Raw genomic sequence first — 15,577 nt, 5'->3', positions numbered from 1 at the left:
GAATAGGAAGTACTTTTCTTCACATGACCATGATTCTCCTTTATGCACCAATCGATACCACCGAACGCACTTAGGATCGTTTCCGATTTTATAAGGAAGAGTTGGTTCATTTGTTACAGAAAAGTCAGCAGACTATTTTGAGAGGTGGCAATTCTAACTGTGTGTTGCGTCCTGTAGATCAATCTCCCAGTTTCAATTTCTGCAGGGAATTGCAAGATGTTGGATTTGTAAATATCCGAGTCTTGTGAAATTAACATTTTTACCACTACTTCTAGCGGTAGGTTAGACAGATTTTATTTATCTTTTACGATAAGTGACGGGATTTTGGCTGTCGATGTCATCCCCACCAACTTCACGAGCCACTGTGTAGAGACTGCTGTTTTAAATCACTCGTGACGATCGGTGAAATTGTTTCGATCGCTTTGGATTTTGAATGTGGTGCACTTTGGGGATATATCATTAGATGTGGTGATTCGGGAATATATCACTAGATGCGGTGATCTGGGAAGTTTGGGACCGTAGTCTCCATTCATCTTTACGAAATGCCTCCGTTTTGGAATGGTGGGTGAGATCCCCTGCTACACACGCAGGACACGACAGGTAGTTTAATTTGGGGAAAGGGGACAAAATGAGTGGCTGTCAGTCGCACTTGAACATACTGCTTTATTCATTTGACAAACATTACAAGAGTAAAGAAAACATTAAAAACAGAGCAAGTCAAACATTAATTTTAGAACTTAATTTCCAACTAAAAGTGCCATTCAGTCTCACGCCTTAAGGGCAAAACAACTTTAATTTATAACCGGCTGAAGGCCAATCAATTAAGACTCAAAAACAAGAATTTGAATTATAAAAGACAGAAGCTCTTATCTTAAAACATTTCTCTAAATTAGACTGAAGGCCCAAACAATCTCACGCCTTAAGGGCAAAACAACTTTAATTTAAAATCGGCTCAAGGCCAATAACTTATGACTCAAAAACAGGATTTTGAATTTAAAAAGCAAGAGGCCTTATCTTAAAACATTTCTTAAAATCAGGCTGAAGGCCAGAACAGTCTCAAGCCTTAAGGGCAAAACTTCATAAACAAACAAGAAGGACACATAAGAAAAGACAGTACATCAAATGGCGCTCAGAAATTTCCAAGGGTCGGCCTATAATTCAAATACTAACGCTCGCTCAGGTGAGACAGGCAGTCGGCCGAACAATTCTTAATCCGAAGGCAACCCAACCGACAGCCAGTGAACGGACCAAGTGACAGGATAACTACCGTGACAAAAAATAAAAACACCTACAGACGTCTTTAGGATTTCATTTTATTTTGTCGCTACCAGTTTCAACCCTTCATTGCGTCATCATCAGGCTGAAGCGTCGAAACTGGTAGCGACAAAATAAAATAAAATCTTAAGGACGGCTGTAGGTGTTTTTATTTTTTGTCAGGATAGTAAATGGCTGTCGTCCCAGAGATGTCCTGCTAAAAGGATGGACATACAAAAGGATAACTACCGGTCCACCCGACCACCACATAACAGGGAGTTCAATGGAACAAGGTAGAAGGTATCGGCGCCCACAATGAATTACACATTGAGCTGTCAAACTAACACGCCGTGCTGGACAGCTAAAACACGACGAGGAAAATACACTGCCTGAATTTATGTCAACGGCCAGTGCAGGTAACTGGAACGTTAACGACCACAAGGCAGAAGATTCCCCTTGTGCACTTCAATTCAAAAAATAATCAAGTTAAACTCCACAGGAGGGTAGCTAGAATTTCGCCAACTTGAAAACACACGTTGTTGCTCACGGAAATGTCCCAATAGCCCACAACGAAATTCAAACGACACAGTGTGAACAGTTGGGGCTGGCTGGTAGATTAAGTAGAGGCTCAACTTTCTTGTTCGGGATGGGAAGGCCGCGAACCTGCTAGCAATGGGAACAGCCCCTCACACTCCGACCGCGAGTGGCCGCCGCCAGCGGCCCCAGCCAAACCGCGCGCCACGGACACTTCCTCGCTGCTCCTGCCCAGGCCCGGAAACGGTGAAAGCACCAAATATACGTCGGCCGATGAGACGACCAACCCAACGAGCAACTAGCGATCGTCCCGCTCCAACCTCCCTCCGTCGGACAGTTCACGTGTGTCGCCAGCGGTCAGCGGGCACTGGCTGTCCGCGCCTCACCGGCGCTCTGTTCCCGACTTCACTGCTGCTGCGTCCCGGCTGCACTGCTGGTCCAACTGACTGCCAGACACACGACGACCCGTAAATACTATCGGTCGCTCCAGAGGTGGTACGACAGCGCACTTATCGATACGCGCTGCTGCTGCAGCTCACGGGCGAGTAATGCAGGAAGTTAGTGACGCATGTAAACAGAATAAGAAAAAGAGGCGGCAGTACCGTTATAGAAGATGACAAACAATAAATGGCATGAACGCGAGCCGCGCACGGCTCAGTGAGTTCAACTGGTAAAGCCGAGGATCCGGTGAACGTTGATTCGTTTCTGCCCTGATAGAGCGCGGGAATTTCGGATGATGTAAGAATGTTACTACCCTATTTTACGTTAACTTTGTTAAAGTGCTCATCGGAATCCCCCACAGACTGAGAACGTCGGGCGTCTAAAGGCGTAACTGTACAGCTGAAGCAGCGTCAAATGAAATAGTTAAGGATTCAATCCAAACCATGTTCCTTGGTAGCGGATGAATTGACATTTTTATATCATCTGATACGACGTCAGACTCTTCATCAACTGCGTGTATCACGTCGTTCAAGACCGAGGAAGGCAGTGCTGTGACGGCCCAGAAGGACGTCTTGCATGCTGTACATCAGTTCTGTGTTGGGCTGTATGAGGTACTCGTTGCTGTCGGTGTGGTGCCCTGCCCACTCGTCTGTTATAGGATGCCAATAGGCTGCTGCTTTCTCGGATAGTTAAGCAACAATTCAAGCAAATCACATTAATCGTTTTTATTACAATAAAGTAGACTGACAATACACAAGCAAATGGTGACATGCAAATAATCAATGTCCTTCGCTATATGCAATGTCCATACAAGTAATTCACACAAGTTCATAGTGATCACGAATCACGGCCCTTCTAGTGCCTCTCTTCTAGTGCGTGGTTTCTAGTCCGGGTCTGCTAGTGCGCGTCTTCTGCTGTCCGGTCGAGGCTGGCAGGATCTGCGCTTATATTCTCTTCGGATAGAGGCCGCTTCTGTCGTGGTGCGGTCCTAGTAGGCGTACTATTGGCTGACGTCTTCTCACAGCCTTCTCTGCGGTTACATGCTTTATCATCGCGCCAGTGCTTGTCGTTCACCGGAACAGTGATATACCATCCGATTTGTTTTTTTCGGTATCTGGGTCGTAGACGTACACCTGCTCATAGTTCTGCATTTTTAGATGATTTTGAATGTGACGATGTCTGTGACGTTTTTGTCGGATCGCCTCATCCTAAGTCGCCGGAGATGGATTGTTTTCCTCAGGAGTATTACGTGCGTTTTTGGCTTTTTTTGGGTACTACTTTTACATTGTTTTGAACGAAATGTTGAGGGGAGGTTCGTGCCCCACTCGTTTAACGTTGGAAAAATTGTGTTAATTACTAAATTTTCTGGTCAGGCACCAACTGATAAATTTCGGTGTATTAACTTATTAAATTTTTAGTAGAAGACTGTAACGAGGGCGGTTAGCAGCCAGCTTTCTGCGTTGCTGACCATAAAAGCTGTATTCCTGGTCGTAATATTCTGATCCTGGTAGCTGAATGTCATGATCTCATATCCGTGGCCGCTGTTACTTCTGTTCCTGGTACTCTGGCCTTTCTAGGTTTCGACAAGGCGTTCGACCGGGTCATCCATGGCTTCCTGTTGCAGGTTTTGGAAGCCGTTGGTTTCACAATTGACTCACGTAGGGATTTGTCTAATTTGTTGACGGGTATCCAAGCTTCGATGGCTGTCAGTGGCCAACTGACACCTCCAATTACCATCCCTAGAGGTTTTCCTCAGGGAAGTCCGCTTTCACTGTCGTTATTTGTTCCATCCTTTGAGCCCCTTCTTCGAAGAAGCAGTTACAAGGATGGACACTCTTTGGCGAGACTACCTCGGTGCTGGCATACGTGGACGATGTGAAGGTGTTACTCTGTTCTCCCGCTGAGATTCCATTTCTCAAGACTACTTTGGATGCCTTTTGCCTTGTATCTGATGCCCACTTCAGCGAAGGTAAATGTCGATTCATGTAACAACGGTGTTCTGATAATACTGTGATGTCGTGGGCTGTGGTGATCGATAGACGTAAATCTTTGGGAGTCATAATTGATCGTTGTCCACTCCAAATGGATACATGTAATTGGAAGTCGGTCACGGAGAAGATATAAGATGCAGTTCTGGCGTTCCTTTAACCTACATGATAAAGTTCGCATCCTCTGTGTTGTGCAAAGCGTGTTACATCGCTCAGATCTTTGTCATTCCAACAACGATGGCTAGGAACAGAAAAGTTGTTGGATCGAATCGCGATTGGTCCACTTTTTAAATTAAAACAAGGGGCTAGATTCTTCACTACCTGGGTCCCGCACTCAGACACAGTTATTGCATTAATTACAAATAAAAATCATCATCAATTGCGGTCGAAGACTTCAGACATGAGGAGCCACCCTTGTTCTGCCAACGGCATTGTCTAAGAGGGCGGAGGAGCGTGAGAGTTTCAGGACAATCTCTTGCCCTTGGATCGGAAAACAGCCTCTAAAGGCGGAAGAATCAGCAGTGTTCAACGGCATGGGGAAGCGGGAGACAGTGAAACTACTGCGTTGAAGACACACAGTGTGTATAGAAAGGACAAAGGGCCTGTAATGGAAATAAGTGCCTTGATGATCTCTTCATTAGTAACAGATTCTGAATTAATCCCTCATGCGGATCTCTGGGGAGGCGAGTGCCAATGGGGAAGTGACAATGAGAAAAGGGTTGAATAACCGACGAGAAAGTAATATTTTAGAAGTCGGAGCGTGAGATGTGATGTCAGAAGTTTGAACGTGGCAGGTAAGCTAGAAAGTCTGAAAATGAACTGAAATAGAAGGAAGATTTGTTTTCAAGTGAGTGCGGGGTAATGTCAAAAGCAACAGAGAATGATAAACGGGACTGAGATTCTTCATGATGTGAAGGCAGGACAGAGAGTGAGTTGCTGTAAACAGTTCAGTGAGAGGATTATTCTTATCAGAAGAAACAGCGAACAAACGCCAACAACAGTAGCTTCGGTTCATATGCCAGCGTCACAAGGAGAACATAGAAGAAGAAGAAGAAGAAGAAGAAGAAGAAGAAGAAGAAGAGAGAGAGAGAGAGAGAGAGAGAGAGAGAGAGAGGAAGAGAGTATATGAGTATATTAAAGCTGTAGTTCAGTATGTAAAGAGAGATGACAATCTAATCATCGAACAATGGAACGCAGTTGTAATAGCACAAGAGGCCACGACCAAAATTTTTGACTTGTAGCAATACGACCAAAACCAAATAAAATCGATAAATTCGATTATCCTGAGTCAAAAAATATTAATTTCAGAAATTTTTCACGCTACGTCTGATCTGACAGCATTTTCAAAAATTCAACAATTTTTTCCGAACTGTATCATAGCAAAACGTCTGATTTTTATAATGTAGTTGAATATTAAAAATCAATTTTTACAGACGCCTGTAATATAGCGCAAATCTGGAGAACCATTTGAAAAATAAGAAATGAAACAAGAAGAACAAAATCATGGCAAAACGTATAAAAATCTATTTTCTAGTAGATCTGAGTCAATTATTGCGCAAAAACCATTTTTCGGATGAAAATATGAGCACCTTCCATTCTGAGACCGTTATGAAAATGTTAAAAAATTTTACCCATCGATAACAAAGCATTGCGCCAGAAAACTGTTAGATGTGGTAAAACTGACACAGACAAATTTAGTGCAGCACCTTACTAACCAGACAACTTCTCGATACTCAAAAATCATTACAAAATCGTATTGAGGAGTATTAAAGTCTATGTTGCAAGGCAGTGAATAAACTACAACCCTCAAATTCTGATATAATTAATTAAGAGCTTTCTCTAAACCATCGTACTGAGGAATTTTTTAAATAAATTGCACCAAAAGAAAGTGGGTTAAAGTCGCGCGGAACCACCTCCCCGCCCCCAGTATCTCACAGATGTGGGACACAGCTGTCAGTACGACATATTTTAATTGAGTGTGTTTTGTATACAGTCCCGTAAGCTGACACGGCCGGAAGAGCAGTATGCTGAGCACATGTCCCTCCGTATCCGCATGCAGTGACGCCTGTGGGCTGAGGATGACACGGCGGCCGATCGATACCGTTGGGCCTTCATGGCCTGTTCTGGCGGAGTTTAGTTTTTTAGTGTTTTGTATAACGACATCAGGGTTGACCTGGCTCTGCCACAGGACCTGGCCGCTATTTTAACTGATAATGAGGCGAGTGTTCTTGTGTTTTAAGATTTTGTGTGATGTCCGGAATTCTTCCGAAAGTATTGGGTGTCAGATTTTAATGTGTCGCAGAGTGACTCGGCCATCCATTATTTTTAAGTAGTAATCCAGTCACAGTCATCTATCCCCTTCTTAACCCCGTCTGTACAAGTATTTTATTCTTGATTTATGCTTCTTCTTTCTACTGTTCACCTTGTTGGGAGATTGCAACTTGTTTTTTAACAGATTTTCTCCACGTTCGTATTTATATTATTCATGCAACAGCGTTGATCAGCGTGCTGTTTAGTACCCTCATCCACAAATAATCATCACCAATACGAGTACGTGCTGAAAAGTAATACCTCTGAATTTTTCATGCGAAAATTCTTACAGCTTTTCAAATAAAACAATTTTTTTACATTCTACGTCTTTACTGTACGTGTCCACATATTTATTTCTCAACATAGTCACTCTGATGACGAACACATGTCTCCCAACGACAGACGTGTTTGTTGATACTGTCACAGTGTTTGATTTTGTTGACGGAGACACATCCTCACCTCTACGTGCACCGCTTCGTCATTTTCAAAGTGAAGTCGTCGAAGGTGTTCTTTAACCTTTGAAACAGACGAAAATCAGATACGCCCAAGTCGGAACTGTATGTAGGACCATGAATGACAGCGAACCCAAGGCGTCGGATTGTTGCGAATGTTGCAGTGAATGTGTGTGGTCTGGCAAGTCATGCTGAAGGAGACGGCACTCCATATGTGGACGAACTCTTCGAACTGGAAACTCGATTACAGCACGCTGTTTCTAACTCACCGAAATAGTTGCTTTACACACCGCAACGTTACACGCAGTTCAGAGCCCTATAGCAACAAAGAGTTGCAACTTGCGTCAGCAAAAAAAAATGGTTCAAATGGCTCTGAGCACTATGGGACTTAACATCTGCCGCGCGGGATTAGCCGAGCGGTCTTAGGCGCTGCAGTCATGGGCTGTGCGGGTAGTCCCGGCTGAGGTTCGAGTCCTCCATCGGGCATAGGTGTGTGTGTGTGTTTGTCCTTAGGATAATTTAGGTTAAGTAGTGTGTAAGCTTAGGGACTGATGACCTTAGCAGTTAAGTCCCATAAGATTTCACACACATCTGAACGTTTTTGAACTTAACATCTGAGGTCATCAGTCCCCTCGAACTTAGAACTACTTAAACCTAACTTATCTAAGGACATCACAACATCCATGCCCGAGGCAGGAATTCGAACCTGCGACCGTAGCTGAGCGCGGTTCTAGACTGAAGCACCTAGAACCGCTCGGCCACACCGGGAAGTCTACCGAGTAGTATGCATGACATCAAATACCTCAAAAGATATTGAAAGCGGAATAAAAAATTCGGAGGCATTACTTTTCAGCACGCTCTCGTACAGCCACTGATTGAGATCTCCCGGCTTTCTCTTTTGTCCCGACGCCTTAGGCCTCGGCCTTCCCGGCTTTAGCGTGAATTCAGCCTACATACGTGGAGAGCTTGTCCGTCTAAAGGCATCAACTACTGCGCTGCGTCGGAAGGAAAAGCACCTGCACAAAGTGCTTATTTTTTATTGCGAGCGGCATGGGGCCGCAATTAGGAGGCTAACCGCGCTGTGTGTTCCCGTCGTGGCGCCGAAATCGGATAAGAGACGACCAGGGGGCACGCAGTGAGCGGTGTTTTTAATTTGTGGGGTGTCGGGTGGCGGCCCTTGACCAGCTCTGCCCTGCCGCGGGCCCTTTACGACTTCCGGCGGTGCGTGGGCGGCGGGCTGTGGGCTGAGGCGCCGGGACGGGCCGCTCCGTAGCGCTGCGTCCACTGCCGCACCCCGTCTCATTCCGGTCGGCAGCCTCAGTGTGGACACTCGAGCTGCTTCAGCATCGCTCCCCTCGAGCCGTTAAATGGAGCTCGGAAATTAGAAGCACGCCAGTCACTGGCTACCTGCCAAATAAGGGGTTCAGCTCCGTTCAGTACCTCCAGGTGCAGCTCGTGGCGTGCGCACCACTACCCGTGGTAAAAGAGGCGAAGGGGTGCTGCCCTTCTGCTGTCCGTAAATGCGTCATAATCCAGGTGGGCTGCGATGTGAATGGATTGGCCGATCATACTAAAACTTTGTAAATATAAGATTACCATTGTAACTGAATGAACGTGATGCAACTACACTGCCGGGAAAAAGCAGTACACCTGAAAAGATGACGCCGATTTTGATCTTATTACAAAATGGTTCAAATGGCTCTGAGCACTATCGGACTTAACTTCTGAAGTCATCAGTCCTCTAGAACTTAGAACTACTTAAACCTAACTAACCTAAGGACATCACACACATCCATGCCCGAGGCAGGATTCGAACCTGCGACCGTAGCGGTCGCGCGGTTCCAGACTATAGCGCGTGGAACCTCTAGGCCACCCCGGCCGGCGATCTAATTACAGCATACGCCACCTGGGGGGATGATAGATGTAATGATAATGTGATACGAGTAATACTCAATAATTCATTTGATGTGTGTGTCTGTGTTGAGGTGTAATGATAATGGTTTCACCGTCGTCCGCCAAAAAATGGTGTAGTGCCATAGCTACCAGAGTATCATGTGTGTCTGCCATTTAATATGGAATGTTTACTATCAGCAGGGTCAGTGTGGAGCAAACGTGTGAAGCAAGCAGGCAACCATGCCACAAATGGCTCTGAGCACTATGGGACTCAACTGCTGTGGTCATCAGTCCCCTAGAACTTAGAACTAATTAAACCTAACTAACCTAAGGACATCACACACATCCATGCCCGAGGCAGGATTCGAACCTGCGACCGTAGCAGCAGCGCGGTTCCGAACTGGAGCGCCTAGAACCGCACGACCACCGCGGCCGGCAGAACCATGCCACAGAGATGCACTCATACTTTCTACAGCCAACTGGGAGAGTTTCAGAGGGATCAAACTGTGGCCTTCCGAGTGGCAGAATGGTCCTTTCGGAGAACTGCCACACACGTTGGACGTGCTACGTAAGTTGCGCAATCTGTAGTTTCACATGTGTAGATGAACTTCTTGATTTCTACAAAGCATAGACGCTCGCCAGGTTCGTCGCATTGCGTCCCCGAATACGGGCCTTCTGGCCGACGATGGAATACGCTCATTTCATTTTTTTTTTTTTACCACGCAAAAGAGAAACACAAGCCACAACTCCATGTAGCGAGCAGCTATAACCTCTAGTTTTACTCGGGACTGAAAAGAGATATGTCTTCCCTTCTAGTGTTAAAAACGATTTCAATATGTTAGCTACCAGTACTACACAGCAGTCTATGACCTAAAATGAAGCAAGCGTCAAAAATCCATTATGTTACAGAGCGACCTGCTTTGAAACCTCCCTGTATATATGTATATATATATATATATATATATATATATATATATATATATATATATATACTAGTGGCCATTAAAATTGCTACACCACGAAGATGACGCGAAATTTAACCGACAGGAAGAAGATGATGTGATATGCAAATGATTAGCTATTCAGAGCATTCACACAAGGTTGGCGTCGCTGGCGACACCTACAACGTGCTGACATGAGGAAAGTTTCCAACCGATTTCTCATATACGTTGCCTGGTGAAACGTTGTTGTGATGCCTCGTGTAAGGAGGAGAAATGCGTACCATCACGTTTCCGACTTTGATAAAGGTCGGATTGTAGCCTATCGCGACATTGCTGCTCGCGTTGGTCGAGATCCAGTGACTGTTAGCAGAATATGGAATCGGTGGGTTCAGGAAGGTAATACGGGACGCCGTCTGGATCACAACGGCCTCGTATCACCAGCAGTCGAGATGACAGGCATCTTATCCGCATGGCTCTGACGGATCGTGCAGCCACGTCTCGATCCCTGAGTCAACAGATGGGGACGTTTGCAAGACAACAACCATCTGCACGAACAGTTCGACGACGTTTTCAGCAGCATGGACTATCAGCTCGGAGACCATGGCTGCGGTTACCCTAAACGCTGCATCACAGACAAGAGCGCCTGCGATGGTGTTCTCAACGACGAACCTGGGTGCACGAATGGCAAAACGTCATTTTTTCGGATGAATCCAGGTTCTGTTTACAGCATCATGATGGTCGCATCCGTGTTTGGCGACATCGCGGTGAACGCAGATTGGAAGCGTATATTCGTCATCGCCATACCGGCATGATGGTATGGGGTGCCATTGGTTACACGTCTCGGTCACCTCTTGTTCGCATTGACGGCACTTGGAATAGTGGTCGTTACGTTCCAGATGTGTTACGACCCGTGGCTCTACCCTACATTCGATCCCTGCGAAACCCTACATTTCAGCAGTATAATGCACGACCGCATGTTGCAGGTCCTGTACGGGCCTTTCCGGATACAGAAAATGTTTGACTGCTGCCCTGGCCAGCACATTCTCCAGATCTCCCACCAACTGAAAACGTCTGGCAACTGGCTCGTCACAATACGCCAGTCACTACTCTCGATGAACTGTGGTATCGTGTTGTAGCTGCATGGGCAGCTGTACCTGTACACGCCATTCAAGTTCTGTTCGACTCAACGCCCAGGCATATCAAGACCGTTATTACGGCCAGAGGTGGTTGTTCTGGGTACTGATTTCTCAGGAGCTATGCACCCAAATTGCGTGAAAATGTAATCACATGTCAGTTCTAGTATAATAAATTTGTCCAATGAATACCAGTTTATCATCTGGATTTCTTCTTGGTGTAGCAGTTTTAATGGCCAGTAGTGCAATTACAGCAGACGCCACCTAGGGTGGGGGGAGGGGGGAGGATATTAGATGTGATGATAACGTGATACGAGTAATACGTATTCGCAATTGCGAATTCATTTGATGTGTGTATGTGTGTTGAGGTGTAATGATAATGGTTTCAACGTCGTCTGCCAACAGATAATTTAGTGGCATAGCTATCAGATGGCCATTTGTGTCTACCCTTTAATCGTGAATGTTCACAATCAGAAGACTCAGTGAGGTGCAAACGTTTGGAGCAAGCAGGCAACCATGCTACGGAGACACACTCGCACTTCCTACAACCAACTGGGCGAGTTTCAGAGGGGTCAAACTCTGGCCTTCCGAGTGGCAGAATGGTCCTTTCGGAGAATTGACACAGAAGTTGGACGTGCTGCGTAGGTTGCACAACGATACATCTGTAGACGAGCTCCTTGATGTCTACAAAGCATAGACGCTCGCCAGAATCGTTCCATTGTTAGGACAGCAGTGGCTCATCGTACAGCTGCCAAAGCACAGATTAGAGGGCTTGTGAGCCCAGACCTGGCAATGCGAACTGTTGCGAACTGGTTATCAACAGTGGGACTACCGGCACACACATCTCTACCCCGTCTTCCACTCACGCCACTGCGTAGACGCACACAGGTGCTGTCAGAGGATCACTTGGAAGATGGAATGGCGCGCTGTGGTCTTCAGCGATGAAAGCAGATTCTGCCAGCACAAAAGTGATGATCATTTGGATGTACGCCATACACCTGGCGAGCACTGTGCCGTAGAGTTCTTTCGTCCAGGACACATTGGCCCCAGCCCCGGCCTTATGGTCTACGATGAGGTAGCTAACCAGCGTATGGTACATGGAATGTTGTTAGACCCTATTTTGCAACGGGAAAGTGACGTGTTGTTCAAACAATATAATGCTCGCTCACACACAGCCCGTGTAACTCAACGTGCAGCAACTTCCTTGGCCAGCACGGTTTCTCATCTTGTCTACAATCGAGAACGAGGTATGATGGGACGAAATGTGTCTCGTGCGACTCGTCAGACAAGAACTCTAACAGGTGCAGCAGGCAGCCCACGGAGGCTACAACACGTAGTAATATGCGTATTTCAGCATGAGCGATCAATGGTACCTCAGAACCGTCTGTGCTACTGATCTGTATATGTAATCATTTCATGTACCCCGTATGCACTGCTGCAATAAAAATCTTGAGCGTCTTGGAAACCTCCAACAGGGTGTACTGTTTTTCTGGCAATGTGTTACGTTTTGCATAAGAACTGTGTAACTTTTCAATTCAGATTACATGTGCTAATCTAGGATAGAACTGTCTACCCTGTGTGTGAAAATAAACACAGCCGTGTAAATTACTTTCTGTGTGTTCGATACCAGTTACTCTAAACTGCATCTGACTATCTGCAAATGAGATTGAATATAAAGAATGGTTATCAATAATACTCAGAATTGCATTGTCATGGATCATTCACACACAATGGCTAACTGTTATGTATTCAAAAAAAATATCCTTCTACTGAATTTATATGAAATTTGCAATGAATACTGTTTCTGGTTTGCCGGCCGCGGTGGCCGTGTGGTTCTGGGCACTTCAGTCCGGAACCGCGGGACTTCTACGGCCGCAGATTAGAATCCTGCCTCGGGCATGGATCTGTGTGATGTCCTTAGGTTAGTTAGGTTTAAGTAGTTCTAAGTCTAGGGGACTGATGACCTAAGATGTTAAGTCCCATAGTGCTCAGAGCCATTTGAAGCATTTGTTTCTGGTTTCGTGTTCGTCGTCATGGTCACTGGTGAGATATAAAGAGATATAAATCATCTAGAATGTTAGTAGTATCTTTACTATGTAGCTTTAAGAATATTCACTTAAACATACTGTGGCATTACTTGTAAGCACGCCGTCATTATTTTTCGCTTGAACTGACAGCATAATGTGCAGTGTACGAATTTGTCATCTTCTGCATATCATTTCAGTGCACAAGAACTACCTGTGTTTTCCGTTCGGTGAGAGTTCGGTCGTTAGTTGACTCATATTGGCACCATAGAACCAGCACAGTTCACAAATTAGTATCGTATAATCTGTAAAAATTGTTTTCCAATTCATATAAATGAATCAGGTGCTTTTCTCTGTAACACCTGTTCTGTCAGTGTTAGTAACAAAATCCTTGTCGTAGATGTTATGAGGGCTCGAGTCTGCATTCGGAAATTTGCTTCTGGGTCAAGGACTTTCTGCAGCGAAGTGCTTTCGCTCTCGGATACAGATCTGGTGATTTTTCTGTGACGAATCCGATGCCTTCGTTTGACGAACAGAACTGCTGGGTCAGAAGCTTAAAAATTCAAATCAGGAAATAAGCTAGCAGCAGAAGAGGCGCGTTGCACGCTCTCATCGGCAGCTGCTGATTACATTCTCGAACTTGTATGAAACGATCATAGGTCCACGAATCAGTTGTTCGCTAGACTGACGCTGTCCACTTTCCTCTATTTCTCTTCGTCCTCGAAATCGCCTGATGAAGATGACGAGCCTTCTTTTCTTCAAACATAGGTACCTTCTTCTTCATCAATGTCTTGTTGGCGAATTAGTTTGTCTTGTACCACGAGTTGTTACTCCTCTAGCATTTCCAAAATGTAGCGAAATATTTCTTCTTCAGTTACAAGTGTTCTAGTATTATTGCTGCAGAAGCTTTCAAAGCGATGAGATTGTTTTGGAGAAGGAGGTACCGTTTTTAATAGCACTTTTGAAACTTCACTGCAAAGCGATTCGGCTTCACAATCAGGTCTACTTTCTCTCGCTGTCGAAGTACGAGGCACATCACTACGTTTAGCTCGTTAAGTCAGACATCTGGAAGCTCTGACATGAAACTACTTCGGAGCTAACATACGAATAAAGTATTCTTCAGGTTTGTGGACGCTGTTTTCTTTCTCCCTCCACTGACCGAAAGTTGTTAGTGCAAATGAAATGCAGCTGTTTCTGATGGGTCATTACTAGCTGCAGGATTACCAAGAAATTACCTAGGAAATGGATAGAGATAGGATGGTGGGGGAGGGGGGGAGAAGGAGGTTATGCACAGAGAGAGGGCAGGAGCAAGTGATGATCAAAGAGAGAGGTTGTAAGATACCTTTATTTGCAGATAAGGGCGCATTTTAGTTTCACATACGTGAAGTGGATGTATCAGCGGCGGAGTACGTACGGAATAGTGGCGGATGTACACAATGCTTTAATGGTATGCTAACTTAGTATGCTGATTTCTGTCGCATGCTGCTCACTGTTACATGCTTGTGTGTGTTGAACACGCAGATAGTATGATTTTCTCAGTCGATGGAGAGTACGTGCTGGAGATAGTTGAAATGTATCTTCTGCTTCCAGAGCCTTCTTGTGAATTGCTGCGGATAACGATTTATTTTGTTCGTAAGAGATGATAAAAGCTATCAAACCAAAGAGAAAGTGGATATGGACACGAAAGTGGATACTTTGACTCCAGAAAGTGGGAACATCGGCTGGGCTAGTTAGAGCTTGAGGACGCCTGTTCTTTCAAAAACCATTAGAGGATGGACGAAGCAAATTTTGCAGAATTACTGCAAAAGGTCGCCCTTATCATACAAAAGCAAGACACAAACACGAGACCAGCATTACCAGCAGAACTGAAGCTCGAGGTGGTTTTGTGATATTTAGATGCAGGAGAAAGTCTTAAGGCCAACGGCCTTGCCGCAGTGGTAACACCGGTTCCCGTCAGATCACCGAAGTTAAGCACTGTCGGGCTGGATTAGCACTTGGATGGGTGACCATCCGGTCTGCCGAGCGCTGTTGGCAAGCGGGGTGCACTCAGCCCTTGTGAGGCAAAGTGAGGAGCTACTTGACTGAGAAGCAGCGGCTCCGGTCTCGGAAACTGACATACGGCCGGGAGAGCGGTGTGCTGACCACATGCCCCTCCATATCCGCATCCAGTGACGCCTGTGGGATGAGGATGACACGGCGGCCGGTCGGTGCCGTTGGGCCTTCATGGCCTGTTCGGGAGGAGTTTTAGTTTTAGAAAGTCTTAAGTCTCATGAAGCTCTATACCGGTTGCCAGTTACCACTATCAGTAGAATTCTACATGAAGTATGTGATGCTATAAACTATGCACTGGAAGACGTCACAAAAGTAAGTACAACATTTCTTTCACAAGCGACGTGTTTATTTCGTACAATTTAATATAATGTTAATGTAATTAATATAATTTTAATATAATGAATCATTGTGACAATGTTAATAACATTTTAACGTAGAGAAAGAGGCAAAGTTTAAGACAGGCCTGATAGTGCAATTTTTTCATTAAGTGTTTCGTACCATAATAGCAATATTAACGAGATCTTTATCATTGTTTAAGCTTATGACCATTTACTA

The 15,577-nt window shown here is 45.2% G+C and overlaps 1 pseudogene; it reads left to right on the top strand.

The window, feature by feature from the left end:
• Positions 1-14,886: 14,886 nt before the first annotated feature.
• Positions 14,887-15,004, top strand: LOC126420215 (5S ribosomal RNA; annotated as a pseudogene).
• The last annotated feature ends 573 nt before the right edge of the window (positions 15,005-15,577 follow it).

Source organism: Schistocerca serialis, chromosome 9 (genome assembly GCF_023864345.2).
Source record: "Schistocerca serialis cubense isolate TAMUIC-IGC-003099 chromosome 9, iqSchSeri2.2, whole genome shotgun sequence".
Lineage (NCBI taxonomy): Eukaryota > Metazoa > Arthropoda > Insecta > Orthoptera > Acrididae > Schistocerca > Schistocerca serialis.
This window is presented reverse-complemented; position numbering and strand designations above follow the sequence as displayed.